This window comes from Panthera pardus, unplaced genomic scaffold (assembly GCF_024362965.1).
Source record: "Panthera pardus isolate Hobbes unplaced genomic scaffold, ASM2436296v1 HiC_scaffold_13, whole genome shotgun sequence".
In the NCBI taxonomy this organism is placed as follows: Eukaryota; Metazoa; Chordata; class Mammalia; order Carnivora; family Felidae; genus Panthera; species Panthera pardus.
The window spans coordinates 124,952,872-124,965,331 of record NW_026526688.1 but is presented as its reverse complement, the minus strand read 5'-3'; the positions used below and the strand labels follow the sequence as shown (position 1 = coordinate 124,965,331).

Genomic DNA, 12,460 nt, shown 5'->3' with positions numbered 1-12,460 from the left:
TTATACTACTTTATAATTTATACTAGATATATTTTATGGATATTATATAATTTATAATGTAACCTTATCCACATTAAAATAATTAGGCACGTTGAAGATGGATATCATTAATTGAAAATAAAACACAATTGGTTTTAATTTATTTCTTTCAGTTTTGCATTTTGAAAACCACCAAACAGCTCTTGACTTTTGTAGTTCAACACATTAGCATCTATTGTGGTTGAATGAATACCTTCTCAATGAGAAACCAATGAATTATGGAGCCCTTTCAATGGTGACTTACAATAAGCAATAATTCATGAAATTTATATTCTTTACAATCTGTTTCCCTCCTGTGAAATGTGGGTTGGTTGACATCTCCTACAGCCTGCTTAATCTTCTGTAAATATTTGCAAGTCTGAATTATTGGTATGGATTTTGATGCTACTCAAGAAGAAGAAAAAGACCTCAAATGACAAAGGGAAAATATGTAAAAAATAAGAGAAAATAGGCCATTTTGCCTTTATAGTAGGTCTAAAGCTTTGCATTTGAAAAGATATCTCTTGAATATAGATAGCTAAGGGTTTCTTTTTGTTTTTGCTTTTGTTTACTTTAACAAACCTTTAGGACCAAATGAACTGTTAGAAAAAAATAAAACCACTACCTTTAGCAGTTTCCAAATTATGCAATCTGATGTTCACCCTTCCAGGGGATATAGTAGCATATTTTGATTTAATATTTGAGGAGATTGATGTACTCTTTGACAAAAACCAAATTTAGTTTGTGTGATGCAAATATAATTTTCAAAAGAGGAAGAGTTTTGTTTCCCTTTTCATGAGGAACTCAATCTCACTGATCAACCACCCAGTCACAGTTGATCATTCCTTCTTTGTGCCAATATCTGGTTTAAGCACACTTGTTAGTTATTACATGTAATAGTCTGTCAGCAATTACATGTTCGTGGGCCTGAGTTTTCTACAAAGAATGCCATAAGAGCACAGACTGTGTTTGTTCACGTCTTTATGCAATGCCCATTTTCTTCAGCATGGGGTATTGAGAACCCTCCCAATGGAATTCCTGACTCCCACCCCACCCTTTTTTGATTGCCTAAAAAGAAAGTTAAGGACTCAGGAAATAACAGATGTTAGCAAGGATATGGAGAAAAGGAAACACTCTGGCACTGTTGGTGGGAATGCAAACTGGCACAGCCACCCTGGAGAACAGTATGGGGGTTTCTCAAAAAATTAAAAAAAGAGTTATCCTACAACCTAGCAATTGCACCGCTAGGTTATTTACCCAAAGGATACAAAACTGCTGATTCAAAGGGGCACACATACTCCAATGTCTATAAGCAGCATTATCAACAATAGCCAAATTATGGAAAGAGCCAAAATGTCCATCAACTGACGAATGGATAAAGAAGATGTGGTGTATCTATATACAATAGAATATTACTCAGTGATCAAAAAGAATGAAATCTTGCCATTTGCAACAGCATGGATGGAACTAGAATGTATTAGGCTAAGTGAAAGAAGTCAGTCAGAGAAAGACAAATTATCGTATGATTTCACTCATATGCAGAATTTAAGAAAAAAAACAGATGGGGCGCCTGGGTGGCTCAGTCATGACTTCGGCTCAGGTCATGTTCTCACAGTTCGTGGTTTGGGCCCTGTGTCAGGCTCTGTGCTGACAGCTCAGAGCCTGGAGCTTGCTTCCGATTCTGGGTCTCCCTTTCTCTGGCCCTCTCCCGCTCATGCTCTGTCTCACTCTCTCTCTCAAAAACAAATAAACGTTAAAAAAATAAATAAATAAGAAAAAAAAAACAGATGAACATAGGGGAAGGGAAGGAAAAATAAGATAAAAGCAGAGAGGGAGGGAAACCATAAGAGACTCTTAAATACAGAGAACAAACTCTGAGTTGCTGGAGGGGTGTTGGGTCTGGGGATGGGCTAACGGGGTGATGGGCATTAAGGAGGGCACTTGTGGGGATGAGCATTGGGTGTTATATGTAAGTGATAAATCACTAAATTCTATTCCTGAAGTCATTATTACACTATATGTTAACTAACTTGGATTTAATTTTTTTTTTTTAAGTCAGGTTATGTTACTATCTGCTCAAGCTCTGGCAATGGCTCCTCCTTAAGACTAGAAGCCACATTCCTTATCATGTCTTAAAAAGCCCTTTCTGATGTTGCCTTGGTGTTTCTGTTCTCTCATCTCTTATACTCTATCTCTTCTTTACTTTGTTCAGCCACACTCCTCTTGCAGCTGTTTCATGTGTAAGTCCAGCATACCCTTACCTCGTGGCCTTTGTATGGATTTTTCTTCCTCCCCAAAAACACTTACTCCCGGCATTCATATGATTAACTTCTTACTTTAGAACTTTGCTCAGGTGTCATGTTTCCAGGGAGGCTTCTCTTGACAACCTCATGGACTTACAATTCTACCCCTCACCTTCCTCTCACCACCCCCCCCCTTTCCTGGCCAGTATTTCAATTCCTTAGTAACACTTTTCATCTTTCAACACTCATATGATGGATTCATGCTCGCCTTTTACTGCCTGTTTCCTTTACTAGAACCAGGCTCTTTCAGGGCAGGCATTTTTTTCTCTTTTTGATCTGTTTTGTTTTCTGGCATATCATCAGCCCTGGTACAGTGAAATGCTTGTTCACTGTCTGACCAACAGAATAAATGAATAGAAGATTTCAAATAATGGTCTGAAATAAAAATGAATTAACTAAAAGTGCCAGAAGTTAAGAACTCTAAGAAAAGCTTATATCCTTTATAAATATATCAGTATGAAAAGTCTAATTTTACGTGATATTAACCTTAATATTTGTTTAACTTGCATAATGTCTCTTCTTTCTAATTTATAATTTTGTACTTCTACAAGCTAAAATTATTCTTTCATATGTGTTGTTTCTTCTCAAGGACAACACAACCTCTCAGAGGAAAACTCAGGCCCCCAATGTGATACTGTTTTTGCCACATCAGAAAATCGTGGGGAAATAAATAACTCCAGTTTCATCATTATGATAGCTAATGGCTTCAGGGATGACCCGAAAGCAGACAATATGGTCCACACGTCGTCTCCATCTGTGTCTCTCCTGTCAAGGGAAATCGGTTTACATCATTTCTTATTTCTTTCTTGGTCCAAATGACAAGTAACTCACGCAGTGTTCAGCCCTGAACTTCAGTGACTGGTAGAAGATGATGGACTGTGAATTGATAAGTGAATCTAACTTTCCTTCAGAGCTACCAAACTCGCAGAACAACTCTGCCTCCATAAATTGTGCTCTGTGTGTTTGAGTATATGTGCACAGAAAACATGTGTGTGATTTCCTCTGGAAACCTGTCAGATGAAATGTTGTTTTCATCAGGATTTAGAAATGATTTGGGAAACAGGAAGACAGTACAAAGATAGAAATGATGGATTAATGGGCTGTCATAAAGGCATTCTATCATGAAAAGACCTTAAAGATTTTTCATAGAGCGGACGATCGCCACAAGGAAACTGTAGACAAAGGCAAACCTTACATAATTTGTATTTCATCCTTTGCTTTAGTGTAAAATTTCGGAGGATTTTCATGCTCCAATTTTGCAGTTAGATGTGTGGCCTGAAATATCTTCAAATAAAATCATCATTATTACTAGTAGCAGCAGCAGCAGCAGCAGGAATAGCTACTTAAGTCCCCGGTTGTGCACGGTGCTATAAATGCTGCAGAGTGGTGTGGCTCTGCAAATTTAAAAGGCTACAATAAGACAAATGGATAAAATTGTACCTGCACATAATACAAAAAATAATAGTGCAAATCCTTACGTATAGCTGGGTTGGAGTCAAGGTTATGATTAATTTTTAAAGTATCTCTACTTTGTGTAGTGATCTATTTCCTTGGGTTGATGATAACCGAAGTGATAATAGAGTCAAAGTGTCTAATGATGTCCAACATGCCTAATAATACCCATTCATTCATATTGTTCTGCTGATGCATGGTTTAAATTTGATTTCAATAGAGGGGAAAAAATCATGATTGAAAGAGGAAAATGGAAAAGGATTCTATCACAAGAAATTATATTTATGGACTCAATAGTCTTCATTTACATGTAGAAAAATATGGAGTAACAAGTACTTTTTAAAAAATAAATAGTTTGAGAGAAGTTGAAGGTGCTGCACTGGGGAATTATGATCACATGCAGTGATCTTTGTTAAATAATTTGACATGGCTTTTATTCAAATAAATTGCTAGATTAGTAGGCAAGTTGAGAAAGAATATAGGTTTTATATAATTCACTGAGATGACTCAGTTCCATATTTTGTATTATATTAAGAACAAAATATAATGTTAATTAAATTTAATCTTAGATATAAATCTCTGAAATAATCTTCACCAGGATTTCTTCTACAGGCTTTGGATGCAGCAGTGGCCTTAAGCTGTTGCCATGAGGCTAAGAAGCCATATTACAACCAACATGTCTGTGGACTAAATAGGCATATGACTGTTTTCATAAGAAGTCTATGACCTGTTTTGACAATTCCTAATTTAAATATGCAAAATATAGACGTGAAGTATTTAAATGATGTATCCCTGCTCACACATCCAGTCAGTGACAGAGTAGTTTTCAAATATTCATTAGACTGAATATCCTCAGATGAGCACATGCATTATTGGGTGTCTTATCTAATGACAAAGGAGCTTTTAAATATATTGTGTCACCCATTGTCTTGGTCAGCTCAGGCTTTCTTAACAAAATACCATGTACTGGATGGTTTAAACAATAGAAATGTATTTACTCAGAGTTCTGAAGTTTGGAAGCCTGAGATCAGGAGGCCAGTATGGTTGTGTTCTAGTGAGAGCTCTCCTCTTTCCTTACTGAGGGTCTTGCTGACTGTGTCCTAACACGGATAGAGGGAGATTTCCTCCTCTCTTCCTCTACTTAGAAGGCCACCACACTCATTTTGGATTAGGGACTCACCCTTATGACCTTGCTTAACCTTAACTATCTCCTAAAGTCCCTGTACCTGATGTCTTCCATGTATGAATTTGGGGAGGGGGCACATTTCAGTTCACAGTACCCCTTAACTTCTAGAACTTTTATTACATTATGCTTCATACAAATTTAGTCAAAACTCCATCTCACCAAAATTATACAACTACTTAGGTTAAATTTACATTTTAAATTTACATTTTTCTTTCAGAGCTAAAACTCAGATTTGCTATGCTGTTATAAAGAGAGTGAAGGTCTCAGGTGGTATTTTTTGTTTGTTGGTTGGTTTCTTTGTTTCATTTTACTTTTTCCAGGGTGGTCATAGTTCTTATTTACAGCAATTTTTAAAACCATGGAAACCTATAATTCATGAATTTTTTTGGTAGCTGCAAGAATATATACATATATGCATGTGTGTGTTTGTGTGTTTGTGTGTGTGTGTGTGGTGCAAATTCTTACTTATAACTGGATCGGAAGGCAGAGTTAAGATTAATTTTTAAAATATCTTACTTTGTATAATGATATATTTGTATGGGGTTGATGATAACTAAAGTCATAATAAGTCAAAGTATCTAATAATGCAAAGTGTATAATAATGTTCAACATGCCTAAAATATCTATTCATTTATATTTTTCTGTTGATACATGATTTAAATTTGACTTCCACAGAGAAAATAAAGACCATTATTGAAATACACACACACACACACACACACACACACACACACACACATATACACATGGTTTTGTATAAAGTCTTTGGCCTAGGTCTTTACTTTTAGAGATAGTAGATTTCTGCATATGTGGTTGTAGTACATTTTGATTTCTCTAGGTTAGGTATGAATACAAATCACAAAATATTAATATTGAGATAGGAGATGCAATTACTTTCCCATCCTGAATTAATACTGCTAGCATACATGAATCATATTCCAGAAACAGTATTTTGTAATGTTCTTTCTGCTGAATAAAAAAAGTTAGAGTAAATTTGGTACTTTTACTGTATAGAAGTGGCAAGAATTCTAATATATGGATTTCATTAGATGTGCATTCACAATTCTTTTTGTGCTGCAAACAATTGCGAGAAAACAATATGCTGTGTTATTTTCAACGTAACTGAAAACCTATGGAGGAATTATGAAAGCAGAGAATTTTGACCCATTTAATGTGGTGCTACTAGGGCTTATGGATATGATGGTGCTCAGGGCATTTTTTGACTTCTGGAAAAATTGAAACTTAATAGGATAAGAACATTTGCATTGTTATTCTTAATAAGAACAATAATTATTGCAGTGCTAATAAATGGATGGTAAGATTCAAAACAGAATGAGCAGACCATACCATGCAATGCCTGTTTAAAGCTACTGTTAACGTTCATTCAAATACAAATCAAAATCCAGTAATAAATGATAAAGTAACTAGGTTAGCTATGATAAACAAGGAACAATAGACATTGTTTTTAATTCAGCTGGGTTTGGCTTGTGATCAAAGCAGCCTTGAAAGAAACAAGCTGAAGTGCAAGGAATCTCCAAATATATTTCAAAGATTATGTTTGTCTATCAAGGAATAGAATGGTGCTGTCATAGATTTGTCAAAATAAATACAGAAATACTACACCATTACTCTCGCTGTCTTCCTGGTGCATTTCAACTGCCCATCAGTGGAAATAATTTTCCTGTTTCCAGATACTTAATGTTTCTAGTATGCTTTCTTTACAGGTGTTGTGTGGCATAGAATATGTTTATAAAAAGACTCATTACTGATTACTACTGCCTGGAAATGGAAATTTTTCTGAAAGCTTGCTTTTGTCATTCTTTCTGAGATTCTCTTTGAATTCTCAATTAAAAAATTAGAAAACATTAAAAAATTGCAATGTGTACACTTTTAAAATGAGATATATATGCTATCAAATTCATCGATAAAGCTTATTTTCAATGAAATGAATGACATTTAAACAGACCCAAAGAGACCCCTAAAAATGTAAAAAAAATTTTCTAAAAAATTACTAATAAAGCAGTTTAAAATTATTTTTTAAAATAAATTATGAATAAATATTTTTAAAAACTGAATAAACATTTACTACATATGTATTATATTTGAATTGAGTTGTATATATGCAATATTTTTTTTTCTTTTTTTCCTTTTTTTTCATTTCTTTTTTGGTGTTTAAAAATTTGGGATCAACAAAACTCAATAAAATTCATTTACCTTCTTTATAGCAACATTTAGATGTATCACACAAACTTTTTCTCAAGTAAATTCAGTATCATTTTAGCTCCTCAATAACCTCCCCCCCCAAAAAAAACCCTTAATTTAGTCTTGATATTAAGTTGATTGACTGCTCAAGTAAATTATCTTCTTTCTCTGAAAAATGTCATTCTTCTCAAGTTTGAGTCAGTTCAGATATGAAGATAGTTGCTTCATTGGTTACATGAACACAACTATATTCCCAAATACCAAGTAAGGGATGAGCTGTCCATCTCAAGAGAAACTGCATCATAGTGAATCTATGCTTTTTGTATTAGCTCAGTAGTTCTTAAGTGATTTTGAGAAGTATCATAATTCCAGGGAAGTCTGCAGGAATTGTTTACATTTAACTATATGTGATTTATAATTTCAAGAAAACATCTCTTTCAATGCAATTTTTATTCTTATTTATTATTTTTCTATTTTTATTTATTGCAAATTTTGTTTAAAAACATATCTGACTTCCATTTCCGCCCCACATGGAATAACAAGGACCAGATACATCCTCTTACTTGAAACAACCAAAACACAAAATAAGTGAAACAAAGGTTGGCAATTCAATTGCACTGAGCAGTATGGTGCAGAGATCTGAGAGAGCTCAGAAACAAAGCAAGTGAACCATATGATTGCCTCAATTTACTGTCTTGAAAGAGTTTTCAAGTTGTTGTTCAGGAAAAAGAAACCCCGGCAGAGCCTAGAAGAGCTGAGACTTGTGGGCAGAGTGAGTGTTTGGGAAGACTAAGGCAACTGAAGTTCTCCAGATAGCGTACCAAAGAGGGAAATGCACAAAAAGAGAACACTGGACATCTGCAGAAGGTCTTTCTCGTTATTCAGCTGAATACTGCTGAAGGCATGTGTATGAGGAATCAATTTCAGGCAGGCAAGAACCAACTGAAAGGATTAGATGTGACTGTGCCCAACAGGTACACACAGCCAGCAATAGTGCCTATTCTCCCCGCCAGACTAAAAAACTTTACAGTTAATAGGAAATTGGATAGAGTCCTCAGAATAATCAATATAGACAAAATGCTGGTCTGCCCCTCCTAAAAGACAAAAAAGCAAGACCCAAAGTATCAAACTCCTAAGTAAATTAACTGTAACCGCAGAAGGGAGAAAGTTCAAGTATATTTATAAGAATGCAAAAATATCCAGTCAAAAAGGTAAAAATTTACAATATTTGACTTCTAATAACCTGGCATGTAAAGGAGCAAGGAAATAATATCTATAATGGGAAAAATCAAAACAGACCCACAACTGATAAAGATGTTAGAATTAGCTGAGTTTTGTCAGTTACAATTAGCTGACAAAAACATAACAGCTCTTTTAATGGTGCTCCACATTTTTAGAAAGTTAAGTAGGGACACAGAAGGAATAACATGACCCAAATCAAACTTCTAGAAACGAAATCTATCATGTCTTGCATGAAAAATACATGGGCTGGGATTAAAAGGAGAATATATACTGCAGAATAAATTAGTGAGCTGAAAACATATCAGTAGCATCTTTCAAAATGCAAACACAGAGAGAAGTGAAAATTAAGAAATAAACAGAGAGGGGCACCTGGGTGGCTCAGTTGGTTAAATGTCCAACTCTTGATTTTGGCTCAGGTCATGATCTCACAGTGCCTGAGTTCCAGCCCCACATCAGGCTCTGAGCTGACAGGGGGGCATCTGCTTGGATTTCTCTCTTCCCCCTCTCTGTCTGCCCCTCCCCCCTCCTTCCCCCTCTCAAATAAACTTAAAAAAAAAACCACAAAAAAACAGAGCATCAGTGAGTTGTGGGTGATTTTAAGTGGCCGAAGATATGTAGCTGGGGTCCCTGATGGGGGACAGAGGTAGAGGAGCAGACACAGCGTTTGAAGAAATATTGGCTGAACATTTTCCAAATTTGATGACAACTATAAACCCAGAGTTCCAAGAAGCTCAACAAGACTTGCAAAACCACAGTAATAAGACAGTGTGTCATTGTCATAAAGATAGACCAATGGATAAAATGAACAGAATAGAGGAGCAGATTACAAAAAGTTTTGATAACCCTTTTGAAATGATGGTACATTCATGATCTCTATTTGTTTCATGGATGTAGATATAATTTCATGGGTATATTCATTTGTCAAAATGTATCACAATTTACACATTTAGTATATGCAAGTTATTTTATGCCAATTAGATCTTGCTATAAAGTTACTAAAAAATAAGATACATCCTCAAGTACAAAACACTCAATATAAGATTAGGATGATTTCAGAAATAAAGAAAAACACTCCCACTGCTTTATAATTTAGTACTCAAGAAGTTAAAATTACTTTAAAATATTTTCATATTTAAATTATGCCAGGTTTCACACATGGGAAATGGCTTATTCTTGTTTTTTTAGGCACTGTGCCATCAGCAAAGAAGTATTTATTGAGCATCCATATTTTACATTGCAGTGTGCAAAGACAATTGGAGTATGCAAAAATCATGCAGTATGCTTGCTCCCTTAGTATCTAACAACTTATTTGTGACCACCTTGTTACACGCACTATTATTATTTTGTATCCCTTTGTACATAAACACATATATGGAACACATATACATGTGTCCTTTATTCAAATACAGAGGATGGCATATTCTAATTTTGTTTAGTCTGTTAGAATAACATCTTTACCTTGTCACTGAGACATTCTTGTTAAAACCTACTTCTACCAAAAAAAGACCGACTTTGTTATCAAATGGGCTAATACCACATGCTTTCAAGGTTGGTAAAGTCTATAGCTTGAAAATAATTTTTATTTTATTCATGTGACCTCTCTAATCCTGAGTCTTTCCTCATTTCTATGATAATCTGTTAGTATCTCTATTTTCCATCATTTGAGGGACTTCATTTACACATTTTTGTTTTCTGATTTTAAAGAGAAATTGAAAAATATTATGCATATTAATAGTAAACTGAACAAATATGATTTATATCTAAATCAAAACCTAAATATACAAAAATAATCAGGTTCAGAGTAAGAAAAACATTAAATAACTTAGCAGTCTCAATCTCCCATAATAAATGATCCCAAAACTTATAAATATTTCTATTTCCTATGGGGATCTATTGTGAATACTATTTTTTTATTCTTCATTAAACTTTTGTTTTAATGGGTCTCAAAATTCTGTGACAGATTTTTGGTCAAAGTTATTTCCATTAAAAAGTTCTGATTTTAAAAACTAATAACTTAAAACTGCCACACACACAAGAAAACAAATGGCCCACAAAACATTCTCCTTTCCTTCTGAAGGTTTTACGATGCATTGTTATCATTAACCAGTCTTTTACTATTAAACGTAAATGGCCAATTGGCACAAACAGTTCTGAGACTGTTCTTCTACCACTGATTAAGACTCGGGTGGCAGGTATTGGGGATAATATTCATTTAGCCTTCTGAGCTTTCTGGGCAGACTTGGTGACCTTGCCAGCTCCAGCTGCTTTCTTGTCCACTGCTTTGATGACACCCACAGCAACCATCTGTCTCATGTCACGAATAGCAAAACGGTCCAGAGGAGGATAGTCAGAGAAGTTCCCCACACACATGGACTTGCCAGGAACCATATCAACGATGGCAGCATCACCAGATTTCAAGAACTTGGGACTATATTCCAGCTTTTTTCCAGAACGACAGTCAATCTTCTCCTTCGGCTCAGCGAACTTGCAGGCAATGTGAGCTGTGTGACAGTCCAGCATAGGTGCATATCCAGTACTGATTTGGCCTGGATGGTTCAGGATAATCACCTGAGCTGTGAAGCCAGCTGCTTCCATTGGTGGGTCATTTTTCCTCTCACCAGCCACATTGCCACGATGAACATCTTTGACAGATACGTTCTTGACATTGAAGCCCACATTGTACCCAGGTAGAGCCTCACTCAAAGCTTCATGGTCCATTTCAACAGACTCTACTTCAGTTGTAACATTGACTGAAACAAAAGTGGCCACCATGCCTGGCTTAAGAACACTGGTCTCTACTCGACCCACAGGGACAGTACCAGTACCACCAATTTTGTAGAGATCCTGGGGGGCAGATGCAAAGGCTTGTCAGTTGGACGAGTAGGTGGCAGAATGCAATCCAGAGCTTCAAGCAGTGTGGTTCCACTGGAATTGCCATCTTTACGGGTGACTTTCCATCCCTTGAACCAAGGCATGTTAGCACTGGGCTCTAGCATGTTGTCACCATTCCGACCAGAAATTGGCACAAATGCTACTGTGTCGGGGTTGTAGCCAATTTTCTTAATGTAGGTGCTGACTTCTTTAATGATTTCCTTGTATCTCCTCTGGCTGTAGCGTGGCTCAGTGGAATCCATTTTGTTAACACCCACAATAAGTTGTTTTACACCCAGTGTGTAAGCCAGAAGGGCACGCTCACGGGTCTGCCCATTCTTGGAGATACCTGCTTCAAAATTCGCCAACACCAGCAGCAACGATCAGGACAGCACAGTCAGCCTGAGATGTGCCTGTAATCATATTTTTGATAAAGTGTCTGTGTCCTGGGGCATCAATGATGGTCACATAGCACTTGCTGCTCTTGAATTTCCACAGGAAGATATCAATGGTGATACCACGTTCACGTTCGACTTTCAGTTTATCCAAGACCCAGGCATACTTGAAGGAGCCCTGTCGCATCTCAGCAGCCTCCTTCTCAAATTTTTCAATAGTTCTTTTGTCAATCCCGCCACATTTGTAGATCAGATGACCAGTAGTGGTAGACTTGCCTGAATCTACGTGTCCAATGACGACAATGTTGATATGAGGTTTTTCCTTTACCATTTTGGTTTAGGTTTAGCGATGGTTTTCAAGACCCCAGTGTTCTGGTGGCAAACCCTTTGCAAAAAAACTGAATACTATTTCTTTACAAGTGTCAGGTATTTAACCCACAGCATGCCACTGGGTTCACTTATTTCACTGAAAGTTGGTTCATTTTGTGATTAGAATTATTTTACAACCTAAGTGTCATCTTTTCTGAAAGATATTTATCATCTCCAAAAAGGATAACATTTAATAATGAAGGGATAATGAAAGGAAATACGATGTTTTGAAGTGAGTGACAGAAACTCCGGTTAGTGGGAAATGAAAATAAAAAAGAAAAATAGAGACAATAGCTCTTATTTGTGGAGTACCTTGGTATTTACCAAGCACTTTCACATGTATTACCTCATTTAATCTTCACAACACAGCTATATGTTAAATCTTATTTGGGTAAAAGCAAGTTGTCTTTCAGAGAAATACA

The 12,460-nt window shown here is 36.0% G+C and overlaps 1 pseudogene; it reads right to left on the bottom strand.

Annotated features, from left to right (window-relative positions):
* Nucleotides 1-10,308: 10,308 nt before the first annotated feature.
* Nucleotides 10,309-12,037, bottom strand: LOC109275608 (elongation factor 1-alpha 1-like; annotated as a pseudogene).
* Between the last annotated feature and the right edge of the window lie 423 nt (nucleotides 12,038-12,460).